The sequence below is a fragment of the Pituophis catenifer genome, unplaced genomic scaffold, assembly GCF_029215685.1.
Source record: "Pituophis catenifer annectens isolate HBS135680 unplaced genomic scaffold, rPitCat1.0.hap2 SCAF_1, whole genome shotgun sequence".
NCBI lineage: Eukaryota > Metazoa > Chordata > Lepidosauria > Squamata > Colubridae > Pituophis > Pituophis catenifer.
In genome coordinates, this window is record NW_027256881.1 from 157,450,045 (window position 1) to 157,470,650 (window position 20,606).

General features: G+C 34.4%; 1 protein-coding gene across 2 annotated transcripts in view; it reads right to left on the reverse strand.

The window, feature by feature from the left end:
* Positions 1–20,606, reverse strand: part of COMMD1 (copper metabolism domain containing 1) — a 97,534-nt gene that overhangs the window by 40,752 nt on the left and 36,176 nt on the right. The gene's annotated exons all lie outside the window — the stretch shown is intronic.

The following is a 20,606-nucleotide window of genomic DNA, read 5'->3' on the forward strand; positions in this document are numbered from 1 at the left end:
GTGCAATTCTATCACTTTTAACCGTTTACAAAATTAGTGACATGGGAATTTTTTTTCATCATAAGCAAAAAGACTGATCATAGAAAATCTGGGACCTCTCCATACTTAATTTTAATCATTTGTAGAATGTATTTTCACAGAAAACAGGATCTAGGAAAACAGAAAAGATACAGAAAATTTCAAATAATGTATATTAAATTTGTGCATAGCATTTTAATTTATCAAGCTATTGTCATGGTCCAGTTTCAAATTAAGAGTCAAGGCCACTAATAATGGACAATACTGATCTGCTGGTTTAAGGAAATAATATGTATTTTTTTATTTTTCCAGCAATCTAATTTGATATGAACCCCACTTATGGGAAGTTGGTGGACAGCTTATCAAAATTATACAGAGTAATAAAAAGATGCACGTGGGAATAAAACTTAGAAATGAGTTAGTTAATGTTTATTTAGCATCTAAAACCAAAATGTCAACCATATTCCAGTATAATAGTTCAAACTAGCCATCTTAAAAACATAGTAGAAAACAAGAAAATAATCATTAAAATTAAAATTATTTTTATTATATTTCAGATTAAAGGGCAAAGCATACAAAGCAAAATGAACATACCACATATGTGAAAAAGGCAGAAGAATAAATAAAAAGCATTTTAGAAATTAATGTGAAACAACTTAGGAAAAAAGATCAGGGCTGCTAGACAATTAATCATCTTGCAGCAATATACTAGTGACAGCAAGAAATTTGGCAGTCCTTCTATAAATGTTTCCTGAGCTGTTAGCTAAAAGGAAGGAAGTGATCTCCCTATCTAAACCTTACATGACTTTGAATCAGATGAAAGTAATTAATTCAATGTGCCATCTCATGTAAAAATGGCACTGCAAGAAAATATGTTTGTTTGTTTTTTTATTTTCTCTAGGGGACATGGGCAAATTCGTGCTGCAACATTTCAAAGTATAATGGGAGAAAGGCATATTATAATATTGGGCCAGGGTAATGGATCCTATCTGGGATAGTAAAAATGGTACGGTCTAAGTATTTTGCATAAGACAATTGTCCAAAACAGATCTTGGCATACCAATTGTTATAGGGTAAAAATTAATACATCTTGCATAGCTATATTCTAAGTTTTAGAAATCAATCCTGCATGGCTATATTCTAAGTCTTAAAAATCAAGACTTAGATCAAGAACCATGGACTTTCTCTGCAAAGGGAAACAAAATGATCCATACCATTTGATCATCTTTAGTGATGAGTCTATTGATCCTATTTCCTCTGTTACACATTGGCAGTCTTTCTAAGTATGGAATCTTATATCTAAGGCACAGATATTGATGCAGCATAAGAAATTATTCAATAAACTTTGTTAGTTGAAAAACTTTGGAAAATTTAAATACAACTATCACTATTTAAACATAATTTCATTGATATTTAAAGGGGTGCAAACATAAAAAAAATGACCACCACCAAAAAACTTCAAAAAGTCTGACCATGAAAAATATATTAATTTTAATCTATTCATTATTTACTAACTACATTTATTTTTATTTATTTATTTTATTATATTTCTATACCGCCCTTCTCCTGCGGGACTCAGGGCGGTGTACAGCCAGGATAAAACATAGCATATAAAATTTAAAAACATTAATGATGTTTTTTCTAATAGGTTATGTTGTTTTTCCTAATAGGTTATGTAAATCTATCAATAGATTTTTATTGGAAAATGGGGATTTCTCTCCATTTTTGGAGAGAAATAGAAGATATACATGTTTAAAATGTCTTTAAGGTCATAATTGCATTTCTCACATACAAATAGAAGCGTTCCAACTCGCCCGATTTATGTATGCTAGTGTGTAGAAGTAGCATATACTGTATATATCCTACCAGATTAATACTGGTGGTACCAACTAGTACTGTCACAATTTGAATGGTTTTCAAATAAACCCCAAACCTCATTTAAGCACCATTTTAAGCCCTATTTTGAAATTAAAGGAGTATTTCCCTCAGTACTTTAAAGTAAATATAAACCATAAACAATCAATAATTTAACTATCTTTAAAATAAGCTTTTCTAGAGATTGAAGGCAGCTGGAGGACAATATTGTGATATCAGGAAAAGACAGAATTGCTTTAAACATAAAGAGTTGCAGATTACAGTATGCTATATTTGTAACCCCATGATTTCTGAAGACAGCTTTGAAAATGAATTTGGAGTTAAGTACAGTCCTACATGACAGTTTGACATGACGATTAATCACCAACTAGTATTTCTGAGAATGATCTAACTATAAATTGTCAAAATTAGTTTATAGTTTTATGTTATTAGCATGTGCAACTCCCATGATCTCATGCTATTAATTCTATCAGCTGGGCTTATGGGCGAGTAGAATTCAACGCTACATGGAGAATGTTTTTTCATCATCCCTTAAAGTAAAAGAGGCTCATACACAAATTCAGAAATTAGGATCATTCCATTTGTGCACCTGAAAAAGACATTTTCTTATTTACCATCCATAAACTATAACTTGGATTTCCTTTTCATGCATCATACTTTATTTTTTCTAGCTATAAAGAACACTGAGAGCATTCTCTGCATGGAATGTCTAAGTAAATTTACCAATCCGTTAATAAATTCACATTTGCAAGACTGAGGCACATATTTTTCAACTAGTAAGAACTGATAGTAAGAACTGTTTTCAATCAATTTGAAATTTTATAACACGGGTGAGCAGATTTGGTTTGTGAAAGCTGATTGATCTCTGCTGACTGATATCTAATGGATGTTGTTACAAATTCTCTACCCAATACTCATATTATCACAGAGCAGATAAATAAAAATCAGTCTGATAAAATCCAGACTAACTATAATCAGCATAAGGAATAATGAAAAAAGTCATTAATTTGGTTGGTCAAGATATGCATCTGTAGGATAATAAAAATGAATGACGCATGGAGAAGACTAAGGAAATATCTAGCCATATTATGGGCACTAATGTAGTGTCAGTGATTCAACAATGAATCCAAAGGAAAAAAATACATACCAACAGCAATTCAGTCGGAAAGACAAAATCACAGGTTAAATATCACAGATATTTGGCATTTAGTACTAGAGTTAGTCCTTGTTTAATGACCACAATTGGGATCAGCAAGCTAGTCATTAAGCAGTGTAGCTAAGGAAAATGTTATGATCTTATTTCATATTTTCTTTGTTTTACAGACCTGCGAATGTCATAAATACAAGGACTGGTAGCAAAGTTACTTTCTCATTATAACTGCACATGGTCATTAAATGAGGCAGTTGCTAAACAAAGATTTATTCTATTCCATTCTGTTCCGGTCCATTGCATTGCATTACATTGCATTCCATTCTTCAGGTGGGTTGGTGTAGATAAGTAAAAATAGCACTTACCTGCTAGTTTATTATATAAAAGATATAATACGAAGGAAACTGGACGAAAAGTATACTTGAATCTGTCTCTAAATGTAAGTAACTATAGCCTGTACTCCAATCAGATGGAATAGAAATAGTTCAAAGCAACGGTTCACAACTTTTTTGGGGGCGGGGTGGGACGGATAACACAGTACTCATGGATTTTCTCACAAAAATTTATCCCTGAGAGAAGGGTATGTATACTTGTCAATGACTGCAGTGGAAGAGGTAACCTTAAGCAATTATATTGGCAGAATGTTCCCTGCCAATGTTCAACCTTCTGAATGGATGTTTTCTATCCACTCTATTAATCTTTGTCTTTGTTTCTGCGTGGATTAGAATTATTTCAAGCTGGTCTGTAATCATTAACTATTAATTTTTTTAAGGTTACTGAACCATTTTAGAACCAAGAAGTATTCTTGGGTGTGAATATGTTGCTGACATTCCAACTTTATATTTTTAAACTTGTATAACAAAATGATAATTATGTAACTAGAAAGTCCAAGGTAATGTTTATGGCCACCTATGTGGTCCTCATGCAAGGAAACGTAGGCAAAGGGTGAGGCAGAACAACTGTAAATAGAATTAATCTGACAGGAAAGCAGTCAGAGTGGTTTGAACTCTTCCTCAGCAGCAGCTTAATGAAATGACTAATAGGCAAAAAATTGGTACAGGAAGGATTAATGATTAGTAATATATTTATAGTTTTATATATTGAAAAACATCCATGCATTCTTCTCATTGAAAGTATAGAGACAGCTTACCTAAGCAAGCTGGCAAATCAATGATTCAGCAATTACAGCCAATTCAAAACCTCAGTGTCACAAAATAGAAAAAGCAAAAACAGACAAGCAACAGCACTCCAGTTATTTTCCCTATCCTTAGGGGGAAAAAAAGTTTGCTGAGATACTTAAGTTGCATGAGGTATGTTTACTGAAATGTTGCCAGAAGATAATAGGATTACATTTCAAGAGAAAACCAACAGACTCTGCTTTCATGTATTATCTTCTCCTAATAGAAAGAGAGCCATTTTGGTTGAAAAATTCAAAAGTAATTTCAGTTTATTTAACAACTAGGAAATATTTAGCAACTAGTTGCATTCATATGTAACAAAAAGTAGGTTAGTATGAATGTTGTACTGATCCTGTTATCAGTGAAAAGAACTTGTTAACAAAAATCTGTTATAAACTATTAAAGTTACAAAAACTAGTGTCATTATATAATAAGAAAATGTCCTTTTAATTACATTAAAAGGTTGATGTTTGAAAACAAGACAATTGTCAGCATTTTATAGGAGAGAAACAGTTGACAGGAAAAAAATGGCTAACATGCCAAGACTTATTATTGAAGCCAAGAGAACAATAGACTTCAGAAAGTTATAGTTTTCAATGCTTAGAAAAAGGGTTTAATATGGATAAAAAGATAATTGCAACTGAAAAACACAAACTGGAATTTGAAATTAAATTATGTACAAACAAAAACAAGCAAAAAAGTATAAACCTTTGTTAAGATTTAAAACAGAAGAACATGTTAAATATTGCAATGACAAAATGGGCTATTAATTTTGGACATAATATACAGATGGGCACTTGGGAGAGAATGTGGGTCACTAGTATTAAATTTACACTGAGTCACAACTTAAGATAAAAATTGTGAAGAAACCAAAATCTTTTTTATTGGGACTAATGGACAATGAATCAGAACAGAATGAAAGAAACATTGATTTATGGGTTTGAAGATTTTAAAAGAGATTGATTAAGTGAGGGGTTGAAGGGACTTATATAACATCTAAAAGGAACGGGGAATTGTAAGTTTTTAATTATCTCCTGAAAAGATGGTCAGAAGTTATTATTATATCATAACTTTAATTTCTTTTCCTTCCTTCCTTTCTTTGGATTTGTCTTTATATAAAATTACACACACACACATACAGTTCTCTGATGCATTCTAAAGCCAGAGATTAGACCCAATGATGAGTTCAAGAAAAGTACAAGAAATGGGTTGACACGTCTCTTCAGGCTGAGACCGAGCCAAAACTAGGCCAGAGAGGAAGCGGACGGGGGCGTGGCCAAAAAAATTGACACTTGGACACTCCTGGGAGCGATCAAGAGAATATATACTCTCTTGTCTTTTTCCTTAAATAGCTGATCTTTTTAAGTCTAGGCTAACCCCATTGTAAGATGTACTTATTTTAAGTATTTTATATTTTTATGTAATAATTCTTTAGATAACAACTGTAAATACATTTGAATGAGAAATAAGTACCCAGGAAAAGCAGATGAGCTAATAACTATTATTTTACCCACGCAATGAGCCAAGATAACATTATCATGAGTATTATTGGTCAACATTCATAAATCTCTACCATTTCAGTGTATCCAAGATGTACATACTGAGAATTTTCCAAGCAAAAGAACTTAAGTGAATTGGTTTGCAGGCAAGGTTTGCAGAGTAAACAACTGCCTACTCTTATGCATATAAACTTCTTACATGGGCAGCATAGACAGAGGTGGTATTCAGCAGATTCTGGAGAACCGGTAGCGGAAATTTTGAGTAGTTCGGAGAACCGGTAAATACCACCTCTGACCGGCCCTGCCCTATCTATTCTCTGCCTCCCGAGTCCCAGCTGATCGGGAGGAAATGGGGATTTTGCAGTAACCTTCCCCTGGAGTGGGGTGGGAATGGAGATTTTACAGTATCCTTCCCGTGCCACGCCCACCGAGCCAAGCCAAGCCAAGCCAGCCAAGCCACGACCATAGAACTGGTAGTAAAAATCTATTTAGAAATAGAAAAGATGAGGAAATACCAAGAGCTGCTGAATAGTGAAGGAGACCTATATACGAGACAAGAATTGGAAAGACGGGGTATAATTATTGAGTGGTGGCCATATCTCCAAATAGAATCAAGATTTACGGCAGACCGGACACAATATGGATTCCAAAGCAAACCGAACGAATTGGATAAAATATTAAAAGGCAAGGATGAGAAAATGATATCAAAAATTTATGGATATTTAATAAAATATAAATTAGAGGAGGAAACGGTGAAAGAAAACATGATAAGTTGGGCAAGAAATATAGGTCACAATATAGAATTGGACAGATGGGATAAGCTATGGGCAGAAAATCTCAAGATGACAATGTCAATCCCATACAAAGAAAATCTATACAAGATATTCTATAGATGGCATCTCCCACCGGCACGTTTGGCTAAAATGTTTCCAAGTACATCACCAATGTGTTGGAAATGCAAGACACAAAAGGGGACATACTACCATCTCTGGTGGTCGTGCAGGAAGGCACAACACTACTGGCAGGAGATTAAGAGAATAATTGAAGAAATAACAAGGCAAAAAATAGAAATGAAACCAGAATTTTTCCTATTTGGAATGACTACACCACAATACACTAAAGAGATAAAATATCTTACCATCCACATTTTGACAGTGGCACGTATAGTGTACGCTCAAAATTAGAAATCCAAACTATTACCAACAGAAGAAAAAATAATTGCAAAAATAACTGAATGTGCGGAGATGGATAAGCTCACTAAGGAGCTTCAAGAAAAAGAGGATACTGATTAATATTTAGTTTGGCAAAGACGGTACCTATGGCTAGAGGGAAGGATAGGGCCAACAACATAGGATATCAGGAGAACTCAAATTAAGAAACATAGAACTAGTCATATGAGAAGAGTTGTATGATGGTATAAACAAATGGTTAACATGACTGTAGAAAGATACAGCTCAAAATGTATAAAGTATATAAAAGTGAAAGCAAATTAATCTGAAAACTGTAAGATAAAGGAAAAATAAGGGAAATAGAAATTAATCACTGATGCGAGAGTTTCTTAAGAGCTAGTCGATAGACTTCTTGGTTTTTTTTTGCTTTAGTACTGTGTTAATGTATATGTGTTCGTATGTATTTGTATTTTACGTCTGTTCATGTTAAAAAAAAAAAAAGAAAAGAAAGAAAAAAAAAATTTTTTTTGAATCCCACCACTGAGCATAGAAAATGTATTATTGTTATACACCTTTATCAGCAACTACAGATGAAATACCCAATACGAATGACTATCAGAATGCATACTATATAAAGAGGCAACCATTCCATCAAATTATCCATCAAAGGCTGACCTAATTTTTCTTTAAACTAAAGCACTGTACTATCTATTTTTTTCTCTATAACTAAACCTCAGGGGCAATTTAGAATATAAAGTCCAGTGTTTTCCAAAAGCATCTGTACTAAACAGAGTGGGAAAAACTAAGAATAAGATTTAGAATTTAGCCAGATTTAGAAGAAAAAGATGGTCTTGCATTTCTTAATCGTAAGCAATATTATTATGCTGGCTGTCTTTCAACAGAATGTATAAAATCCCTAAAGAGTAGGCCATTAATTATAGAAGGAGCTGGTACAGCTAATGGACTTCATAGGTAACTATAGAATAAGGAAATGAAGGAAAAGTTTTGAAAGGACATATTATAAAACAATATTAGATTAAAGAATATGAAATCTTTTAAAAACAAGAAGAAATCAGGTGAGTTTACCATATGCTTCAACATCAAATGCATTTTACTTCAGGAACAATCTTAAGAAAGATTTCATCATATGCCAATATGGTACTTGAGCCATGGTGGTGCAGTGGTTAGAGTGCAGTACTGCAGACTACTTCTGCTGACTGCCAGCTGCTTGCAATTTGGCAGTTCAAATCTCACCAGCTCAAGGTTGACTTAGCCTTCCATCCTTCCAAGGTCAGTAAAATGAGGACCCAGATTGTTGGCAATATGCTGACTCTGTAAACAGTTTAGAGAGGGCTGTAAAGCATTGTAAAGCGGTATATAAGTCTAAGTGCTATTGCTATTACTACTTCCAGACTCAAGAAACTGGCTAAACACACAGCAAGAACTGCTCAATAAAGATATTTAAAAATTTCTTGAAAAAGAAAAAGTGATCTCACAAGAAATATCACAATTTACTAACCTACATATTGACAGCTGCAAAAACAAATTTGGCACAACATTGGAAAAGATTAACTTTGTCAATTATTTCAGACTGGGAAAGCAAAATTGGAGAAAATGGCAAAATTGACAGTATATATTCCTAATACTCTAACCACATTAAAACAGGAATAGCTCCATATATGTAGTGTAATATGTGGTGTGCAGTATATTTAAGCTCCATATACATATTTAGACATATAGAATATAGTTGATAGGAAAAAAGCTATAAAACCAATAAAATAATAAATGAAAGGATTTAAAAAGATTCTAGCAATAAACTTTAATTTTTAATGTAAAGTATAAATACCTAGGTTTTGGTCAGCAGTATGGCATATAAATAGAAGAGAAATTAATATATGTTACTACAAAGTTTTGACCTAATATAGTTTTCGTAAGTTTTATTTATAATTAGTAAATGGTTTTTTTGTGTTATTCAACTGATACTATCTATTGTAGATCTTTTTTCTCCAGTCATTCTTTATCATTCTAATAATTCATCTTTTTTAAAACAGCATATGCATTGGTTAACTGCTATTCTTAATGATGTCTTGCTATCATCATCATCAGCAGTAGCAGCTAAAAACCTGATTTAATAAGTAAAATTTTGTTCTGCCCCACCAACACTTCCTCTATCAACATGGAAAATATGTATTAGTCAGTAAATACAATGAGAAAAACTACTGCCATTATTTTTTTCCAGGTATTTGGTCAGATAATAGTTGTTGAGGCTAAAGCAATTTAGCAGTTATTATACATCATTCAAATATATACAGTAGATCTAAAGATTATGGGACATTACAGGAAGTACTTGGCTTACAACTGTCATGGAGCCATTACGCTTGTAGGTTGTGATGCTCATAAAGCAGGTCATCCATGACTGACCACATTTTAGAACTTTTTTGTGGCAGTTGTTAAGCAAATACCATGGCCATTAAGTAAAGTAAGTGCTATGGGGCACTTTTGCAGAAAACCAGAAGTAAAGACTAGTTTTCAGCAAAAAGATCATAAATCAGCCATGTGACTATGGGATGCTGTAAACGATTATAAATGTAGGCCAGCTGTGAGTGCCAAAAATGTGGTCCCATCACCATGAAGCGGGAGGCAGCTGGCCGTCAGAACTTTAGAACCTGGTCATAACTATGTTTTTTGGGGGGGATCCCATAAGACACAGAACAGAATGTTGCAGAGAAATCTCTATCATTACAGTAAGAGCAATACCTCCGACAGTTTGCCCCAAGGATGGTGGGACTACAACATCATATCACCAGCACAGCAATGAAGTTAACATCAATTGTATTGTGTTGCTATATTGTAGTCTACTTCAGGTCTGCTGTTATCAATCATAGCAGACCGGAATGGTCACCTCGATTTCTGCCAAATATTTAAGATTTTATCTTCAACCAACCCTAGCCAGGACAACCAATAATAGGGGCAAGAGAGCATCCAAGTGCCTATTTCTGTCTAGCCACCAAATATCTAAGATTCAGTAAAATGTTGAAAATAAAGATATTGGGAATCATAATTTAAATTCATTTAATTTAAATGTTTCATTAGGGATGAAATGACATTTTGTGAAAAAAACAAGATTAGAAACTTAAGAACCTGCCTTATAGGACAATAACGCCACTGGGTCATGAAGGTTGAGATTGTCTATCTGAAAGCCAGTGGCTGTCCTGGATTTGAGACAGGATTTTGCTTGCTTAGCAGTTAAATCATTGTCTTTTCATGATATTTAACTTTCCTTATAAAGCTCTAATGGATGAAGAGTATTTATTCTGGGAAAAGTTTATCAATCCTTTCAACATCAATTCTTTCTAGATTTCTCTTCCTATTCCTTTGGGTTCTTGATCAATGCAATTTCAGAAAACACTTTCCAAAATAATAAGTAAATTTTTTAAAATGGTCTTTTATACAATTGGATTACAATATTATACGGATTGGGAATTAATGTATTTTGAAGCACTTAGCAAAAGTTATTTGCTAACACTAAATTCATCCACTATGCTTCTATTTATTGACTGACAACTGAAAAAGATAGGAGAAAAAAATATTAACCAGAATTTTTCAACATTATTTTTATAATAGGGATACATAGAAAAGAATTAATCAGACCTAACTTTCTAAACAAAGAGATGGAATATATATAACATTCTATATGAGTGCATAGTTGTATGCAAGATAAACAGCTCAAAGGTGCATATAATTCAAGAGCCTGCTCCAAGTTTCCAAAAATAGTTTAAAATAGAGGTGACTGGATATGAAAATAGTGTATTTCAGTGAGGATCTGTTTTGTTTCATTATTTCATCCAAGTGCAGACATTTCAGGTCACTTTGACCTGGTATGAAATGCAAGACCGGAATTCTCCTTGGATCAAATCTTCTGAGATACTATTTTGTTCAATATGCTTGTTTTGTTCAAATGCTATACTCTATTTACAAGCAGTGATTGAAATACCTAAACTATATGTATTCCCAAGCATTCAACCAAAAGTATGTATCCGGTATATGGATGACATCTTTGTTAATAAAAAAGGAACAATTAGAGAAGACACTTAAAACGATCAACAACATCTTCAAAGGAATAGAATTCACAAGAGAAGAAGAAAACAACACATTACCTTTGTGGATATCCTCATCAGCAGAGGAAATTATAGCAAATTAGAAGCACACATTTATCCAAAAAGTACCACGCTAACCAAGTTCTCCATTATTAAAGTAACAACTCAACCTCCCATAAGAGGAGCTGTGTAAGAACATTATTCAGATTAGCATAAAAGCACTGCAGCAACTCAAAACATCAGAAAAGGGAAATAGACTGCATATACAACCTCTTCCAAAAAAATGGATACCTACACAACTTTATCAAAAAGTTCTTGGCCATTCAACTTGCTACAGCACAAATCAACATAAGCTATGAAAAGGATAACACTGCCATGCATTAGAAACATGTCAGAAACAATCAACAGACTATTGCAACTACTTGGTATCACTATAGCACACAAACTAACTAGAGCCCTTCAAAACATCCTAAAGACCTATTAATCCAAGAAGAAAGAAAACAAGAGTCATCTGTAACATGGATTGTAAGCACTGCAACAATCATTATGTAGAACAGACAGGCGGAAGTCGAGCAGAGTGCATCCATGAATATCAACAAATCAAGACATGATGAAAACTCCTTAATCTAACAATGATGGACAAACTCAACCATAGTTTCAACTGGAATCCTAGATCAAGCTAAATTGAATAACACTAGAGAACTCCTGGAAGCTTGGCACTCAGACAAATCAGCTATCAAAAGACACATAGAGATAAGCCTCATTTATACATCATTCAAGAGACAATAAAAAACTTAAGAAGGAAACAAAAAGACTAGAACACATCCTCCTCAGAAGCCTACACCCAGATAAGCAGGGATTTATTACCAGGCAAGCAACCAAGCAGAAAACTATAGTCCTATCAACACTGACAGGGCAAGTTACTGTATATAAAGAGGGAGCAATTCCACACTCACTAGCACTGATGATATTATCTACCAGTAGTCAGATAACAAAATGTCTGTAAGCAAACAACCAAGCTCAGAGAGCACCAAGGAGTCCATAAGAATGCAACTGCTTAGAAACAAATGGGAATGGAACATGTTAAAGATGTTCTTACTCCCACATATTTATTGTGAATGTATTGTTTTTATACTTTTATACTTTATACTTTTTTATTTATATTGTATATATATATATATATAATAATATATATATATATATTTAATGGGAACAACTGTATTTTAAAAATGTTTTGAATTCTAAATCAGTTCTTTTCATCATTTCTCCCTGAGCTATATAAACCTTGTCCTTTTCGTTTCTTTTCTTTTTGTTCACAGGTCACTTTTTTTCAGTTACATAACTGTTCTGTTCAGTACATATGCCTTCAAGGTGAGCAATGGTCATGTGATAGCATTTGTCCTAGTCACCAAATGACCAATGCTAATCATTTTTTTCCCTTGGGAGACTGATACTTTTAATAAGTTGTTGCAGATATGCCAGGCACCTATCAGTAACTCAACTGCAAATTATTTTTTACAGGAATCTCTTTTTTGTTAAGTAAAAGAAACAAGGATTAAGCTAGATTAAAATACAGGATAATAAGAAACTGTTTTTAAATTTTAATATTAATATATTGATCAGTTGCACTTATTTTTAATTAATCTAATAAATGAAATAAATAAATGAATGTCCTTATATTGGTGGGTACAGTCTTACAAGGTTCTGTAAGGAAAATGAATTTATTATGAATTTATTAAGGATTATTTATTTTATGTTATTTTTCACAGCCAAAGATTGATTGAGACAGCATAAAAATCATTTTAAAAATCCTATGTGCCATTTCCTACCATTTACCTCTGTGTCATTTGCTTCTAAATTGTGGCTGGCTTTTTTCTTTTATTTAAGTCTTTTTCTTATGACATTGTTTTTACACAAGTAAGACAATGATGTCCTCTCATGTATCCCATTCTCTCTTTCTCTATATAAAATACAGTATATATAAAAGATATATTTTGTACTATGTTGCTTTTTTGAAGTATTTGTTATTACTGGAGAATAAACATTTGTCATTTCACTCCTCAAATCACTATGTTGGTTTATTTTTTTTCATAGTTATTGGAGATTAAAAACGTTCTTTTCAATTCCTTGGGTGAAAAAGTTGGGCACCAGTATGAATTCAGTTAACTTTTGAAAAAAGTTCTCTTTGCATCTATTAGTATTCTATTACAGATAGAATAAACAATCCATTGATATATTATAGCATGGATTATTACTAATAATATAATTATTAATAACTATATGTTATATAATAGTTATTAATGTCATTATTATAAATATGTTATATTATAACTTTTTACTTGAATTGAGGCATTAACTACTTTATTAATGAAATCTTTTTTGTAGAGCCTTTAACTTATTAAAGAACTGCTCAAGCCTACCTATACAATATCTTTTAAAAATAACCTCATTCTATTTTTAGATTCATCCTAATTACAGATTACTTTTATATTCTCTGCTTTTCTCAACAGTTACATCATCATAATTCTTTCAATTTTTTTAGATTAGGTTAGGCAATCTTTTGACCCCTAAATCGCCAGGTTGAGAATCAGAAGCTGTCCACATGCATATTTTTTCTCTACCTCATTAACATACAAGCATATACATATTCATTCCTTCATCCCCATCCCAAGTAACAAATAACAGTCCTACTCAGGATAATTGGTTTATTCTCTTTTTCTAGGTCTCATGGATTTTCTATGAAATCTTTCCAGCAGCATTTTCAATATAGAAATGTAGTTAAAATAATGTATTAAACTGAAATTCAAAGTTTATTTTGGTCAAAAACCAGCATAGAGATAATTTACTGAATGAATTGCATGGGTGGTGGGCAAATGAAATTCCACAGGAGCTCTTAACACAGCACTCATCTTAGTACTCATCCAAAGATGTTTATAATGCAATTTATTTTTTATTTACAGCACAAGCCTAAACCTAAACTATTTTTTCTTGAAATACATCCACATATTATACCATGCCCAAAACATGTGATGACAGTTGTATGTGAGCACAGAGAGAAAGGTAGAAGTTGCATTATGACAATGCGTTGCTATTTTGACAAAATCACGAATTGCTATAGATGCAACATACTGAAACTAGGAAACAGAAAATCTGTTTATCTTTATCTCTTCTATAAATTAGGTAAATTAGGTAAAACATGGACCAATCTATTTGATTGGCATATTACACACTTAACCAAATAATAGAGTTGGAAGGGACCTTGGAGATCTTCTAGGCCAACTTGCTGTGCAAGCAGGAAACCCTATACTATTTTTGTTGGGGGCAATATGCTGACTCTGCAAACCACTTAGACGGCTGTAAAGCACTGTACAGCACTATATAAGTCTAAGTGCTATTGCTATTTCAGACAAATGGTTGTCCAATCTCTTCTTAAAATCCTCCAGTGCTGGAACACTCACAATTTCTTTCAGTTACTTTGTATTCAGATTTTCAGAGAACCTAAATTGCCATTTTTAAGTTCCAGAACTTATCATGCTAAAAAGTTGGTTGTTGCAGTGAATTTGAATGGAGAAAATCTGTATTCTGCTTTGTTGAAGGAGGCAGTTTAACAGAAGAGCTTCTGCTTTTTCTAGAAATGTTTGGGGTTCAAATCCAAAATATCTCCTTTTCCCATTCAATCCTTTCCATTTTCTCCACAAAATATTATACACAATAATCTTTTAGAAGAATAATGAGAATTTGGAGATCAGAAACAAGTTTTTTTTTCTTTAAGACTAGTCAAAGTAGAAAGAAGGATACAATCCTAAAATTGTGTTGCTTCAAAAGGAAACTGTTTGTATTGTTGCTTTGTTTTTGTGCCTTTAAGTCACTCTTGACTCCTGGGGAAGGCCATGGTGTATTTGGATATTTTCAGAAGTGGTTTGCCACTGCCTATTTCCTAGGACTGGGAGAATGTAACTAACCTTACGTCATTCAACTGGTTTTGTGCCTAAGGCAGGAGTAGAACTCGTGGTCTCCCAGTTTCTAACCTGGTGCCTTAAATCATTACATCAAATTGGCTCTCATTGTTTATTTAGATATTCTTCTGCAAAGCAACAATGACTCTTATATTTCGTTAGTTAGAGTTGGTTAGAGTTAGGAAGCAAATGATGGGAAATACTTTTGCTTGTAATCCTTTACAATCTGAATAGCCAATGCTAGGTTGTATAAGTCATTAATACATAGGAAGATATAAATTTCCATTACATAAATACCTCTCTTGTAATACACATATCTTAATGGACATGACACTCCAGCTGAATTCACACAATTGTTTGAGTCATAATCTGCTTTACCTTTTGTTGTGAATAGCTGGATTTACACATGAGGCTAAATTTTAACCTGCAGGCTACCAACCACAACACCAGGCGAACAATGTAATTTTATAGCGATGTAATAAAATTTAATGGAATGGAAAATATTCTGATAAATGTCAGATACTACAGAAAATTCATAGTTTTATTGGTCTATAGAAAATTTGTAGAACAGAGATTTGGGAACATAGTGAACATGTGTTTGAGAAAACAGATCAAGCTGGGACACATTTATTGCAATCACATGTTATTTTCCATCACTATTCGATTTAGTTTGAATATTTCTCTGCTGAAGAAATAATAGTAATTTGCAATGAGGTGTGTTGATCTAAGGGGCAGCCCTATTGTTATGTAGCACAGAAATATATAAATGCCTAACAGGCTTGGTAGGCTAGTTGTTTGCAAGAGCGCTGTATTACATAAATCCACTCAGAACGAAAGCATAGAGAACAATGGGTTGAAATTATAGTGTACCCCTTTTCCACTTCCCATCTCACAATTTATTCAGAAGTTGTAACTGAACTATAGTAACTGATAGAAAGGATCACTAAGATTCTAAACCACATAATATAAGGATAGATGATTCTGAATCAGGGAAAAGTTGAAATAAACATCTCTGCTCTGCCTCATGTGAGTTGGGATGTTAAGATTAGAGCACTGGGATGTTAAAATTAGAGGGGTCCTTAATGCTCTCTGACCTTGGTTGCTAGCTCTAATGATGTTACCAAGTTTGGTTAATTAAACATCTATAAGAAAACGCCCAAGCTCAGAGAGTACTAAGGACTCCTCATTTCAATCCTGAGTTACAAATATTCTCCTTTATTAATATTAAGATGATGACATTAAGGCAAACATGCCTGGGGCTTGCATGGGTGTGAAATCTCCAGAATCACTGGATTGGGTAAATATCTTAGCTGCTGTCATACTATTGGTAACAGACCTTGACTGGCAAGAACCATGGTTGGTTGTTGAGAAGGAGACTGAGTATGGCTGGGCCTTTCTGTAGTGCTTATGTGAGAGATGAGAATGGAGGACTTGTGTAAGGTTCCCTCCATCACCTGTGTGAGAGCAGGGTTGGATGTTAAAGAGATTGGGTATAGTTTGACAGGGAAGAAGAGCCTGCCCAGGGGGTAGTGCTGAGCAGAAATACTTTTAACTTGGATTGTGCCAGCAAGGTCCACTTGGTGTCCTCTTAGGCATTGATGTATTTCAGTGCTACATAACAATAGGGCTGCCCTTGGATCAACAAATCTGACAGCAATTTATTATTTCAAAAATGACCTTTAGATAGCTCAGGTGGGGTGGTGCAATTATCCTGGATCTCTCAGCAGCTTTCAGTAACATCAGCCTTAGAAAGCTTCTGAGCCAATTTTGGGGACTAGGAGCAGGAGATAGTGTTTTGCAGTGATTCTCCTTTTTCTGCAGTTGGCTTCAGTCAGTGTTGGTGGAACAGAGACGTCAAACCCTAGCTTTGCAATGTGGGGTGCCTCAGTGTTTGGGTCTCTCCTCTTCTTTCATCTACATCCCGGGTGTCAAACTCGCTGCATCACGTTGCTGTCACATGATGTTTCACAACATTTTCCCCATTCAAGGAGCTGGAGTGGGTGTGGCCTGCATGTGACGCATTTGGCCCGCCAGTTTAACACCCCTGATCTACATGAAACCACTGGCTCAGCTCATTCACTGAGCTGAGGGGCAGAACTAAGATTGTGGTGCTGAGTCCCTGGAGGCTGCGAAAATCTTTTTTTTTTTTTGAGAAAAAGTTTTTATTATTTTTTTATAATCAAACAAATAACATTTTCACTTGTCTATTTAAACATTTATAAACCCAACCTTCCACCCCCCCTTCCCACCCCCCTCCCCCGACTTCCCAGAAGAAAAACAGGGTATAAATTTTACCAAACATCTGCTAAAATATGCTAAGTTAATGCAAGACTTAAAACTCCCTAGACCCCTTAACTCCCCTTCTACAGATTATTCATCAACCTCCCTAAACTCAAAATAACATATAATCCTTTAAGCCTAAGAGTTTTAAAAACATTAACAAACACTAATAGATCATTCAAAGCCTAAAATTCTCGTAATACATCTGTAAGATATTCTTAGATCATTTACTTAATCATTTTACTCTCCCTCCTACTTTTATTCTCAAAATTCAAATATTTTTTCTTAAACCTTAATTAATCATTGAGTTCTTAATTCATTTACTTAATCATTGTACTTAGTCATTAAATTAATCTTCCATTCTCCTTTCTTTCTGTATTTTTTCCAATCTTTCTTCCTCCCTCTTACTTTTATTTTGGGGAGGTTTTGAATTTCAACTGGGGGTTGATGTATCTTTAAAACTTGTCCCTTTCTTGGAACCATTTCCTCTGATTTGGAGCCTCCATATCGACTCTTCTTGCTTATATAATCAGTCAGTTCATAGAACGAAGAGTTAACTCGATGAGTTTGCAAAAAAAAGTCCAGTTGTAGCATTTCAATTAATTGTGTGAAAGCCTCTGCCAAATCTTCCGAAACCTCGTAGGGCTGGTCAGTTTCTTCTTCTTTCTGCTCCAAATTATATTTTTGAAAAGTTCTGTCAGTTAATTCCAAAAGAGCTGGAAGAAAGCTTGAAGATTTTTGAGAATCAGCCAAATCCAGCTTCTCTGTTTTAGTCAAAATGTCTCCTAAATTGTCATTGTGCTTTCCTTCAAAAACATCCTCATTTGCTTTTATATCCTCCACCAGTTCTATAAATTTTCGTTCCATGATTGCTGTAAAGTTATTAATAATTGCAGTTTGGTTGTTCATGGCTTCCTTTATAAATTCTGTAAGGTCTCTAAAAAAATCCTCCTGGCTCTCTGAGTCAGTTCTCTGTGTCATTTCTGATGCCATTAGAGAGCTTCTACCACTTTCAGGAACTCCTTGCTTGGAAGCCATATTATTTTAAAAGAATTTTTCTTTTCAAAGCTATAAAATCTCTTGAGCAGCTTTCTCAGATTTATTTGTAGTTTATCAAGCAAGATAGTCTTTTCTATACCCAGCTCTCAAATCCCAGCAGCTTAAGTCCAGTCTCTAAGCAAAAATCTATTAACAAGCACTTAACTTTCACTTTTCCAGCCACAATGAAGACGCCATTTCCTCCTCCAGCTCAGCAAAATCAAGTAGAAACAATGTATCCCAGGAGTTAAGCAACATACTTGCAAAGGCTTGTTCTCCTGCTTCCATTCTGTCTGCTTTTGGGATCACTTAATCTCCTTGTTGAGAGCAGAGTTGGTCGCTGGCGTCTGGCTCCATTTAAAACGGAGTCGCCATGGATCCGGAGCTTCAGTGGGCTGAATGGGGAGCTCTCACCCTCCAAGCCCCTGGAATTGCTCCAGGGGCTCCCGGGGAGCTCTACCCTCGCCCACTGGCTCTCCTCTCCTTCTTTTCCCGAAGGAGAGGTTTTCAAGCCATCTGACAGCTGATTAGCGCTGTCAGAACGGCTCCAACGGAATCGCGGGGCTGGCGGTCTGAAAAGACTGTCCGCGACGCCGGTGGTGCCAACTGGAAGCCCCCTAGGCTGCGAAAATCTTGATGGGAGGAACTAGCCATGGTTAGAGGGGCTTTGGCACAGATATGTGCATAAATTGCTCCCCTTTCTGGAGAACTTACTGATGGCCATTCACACCTTGATCGCTTCCTGTTTGGATAATTATAATGTACTCTAAATGGGGCTGCTTGTGAAGACCACCCAGAAGTTACAACTGGTCTAGAATGTACTGGCATGTTAGATGTCCCTAGGTTAGCCCATCTTACCTCCCTGTTGCTTGAGTTGCATATTTAAAGCCCAATATAGCATGCACCAGGTTATCTAGAGGACGATCTCTCCCTGAGGACATCTGCCCGTTCCACAGTGCAGATAAAGTGTGCATGCTCCAGCTCTCTTCCCGTGTAAATTATATTGCCATCTTGTGTGTCTTCAGAAGCATGTCCTTTTCACCAAAGCCCCTGCCGTATGGAACATCCTTCCTACTGAGATCCAACAGGCCTGTACCTTCTGAAGAATGCTTAAAATCTGGAAGTTTCCCCAGGCATTGGCACTGGGTGAAATCAGGGTGGGATGAATGTGTGAGTGTATTAAAGAAGTGTTGCCATGGTGCCAGGATTTTCTCTTTTTAGTTATATGGCTGTTGGTTTTATACTGTTTTATATAGTTTTATTGGTTGAAGGTGCACAGAGTTATTTTAAAACGGGTGGCTAAATAAATAAATTTGGCAAGTATACAATTTCAAATGTTAGATGAATGACTGGGAATAAGTCATTTCAACTTATTTTGTTCTTGGAAAAAGACTTTTAAAAATGTTAATCCCAACAAATATATTTATTGCAGCACAGAATATGGATATGACACATATGCTTGCAACAACCTGCAGATACAAGGAGGCACACAAGAAACTGTACCTTGGTATTAGAATGATTTTATTATAATTAGAATGATTTTGTTATTATAGAAATGGCTTGAAATGTTATGAAATGTAAACCAAAAGGCTGAGATTGAATTTTTTTTTGTATTTTACTATACCAAAAAGTTATGGATGTCATAACTTTTTTTCTTTCTCTGCACTTTTTCTTTCTCTTATTTTTCTAACTTTTGTTTTTTCTGTATTTTTATTTTATAATGAAACTTAATAAACATTTTATAAATCAAAGAGTAGTGCCTTGTTAACTCTTAGCACTGAATGTTCTCTACTAAGTTAACTGCAGCTACTGCTCAATTAGTGCACATATTTACAAATGCTTTATGCAAACTAAAAATAGAAGTTCATATGATATGAGATCATGCGTTTCTGCTCATAGTTCAGTAAAGCTTTAAATGTGTATTTTCTGCAAGTTAACAGGAAGAATTTCCTTTTTGGGGGGGATCGGCATTCTGTAGCAAGAGAAGTAAAACATCTTTTAATAAATTATGGAAAATAATATTATGCTATGTGGCATTCTGTAGGAATCAGAATGTTCACTTTGATTGGATTTACCATATCAACAGTAACATATAAACCAAACAATGAATAAAGGGCTATAACTTTTCTCTTTGTTGTTGCAGTTTTAAGATATCTCTTCAGATCATGCAGGAGCTTCCATCTGGACAATATAAGTTACTCTGCTTTGGAGACAAGCTACACCTTGACTGGCTTCCTGAAGTTTATACACTCAAATTTTGGAAAACATTGCTCCAAGGATGCCAATGATTCAAGCTTCAGATATTTAAACTTAAAGAAGCCTGCATTATAGTGTTATCTGCAGAAT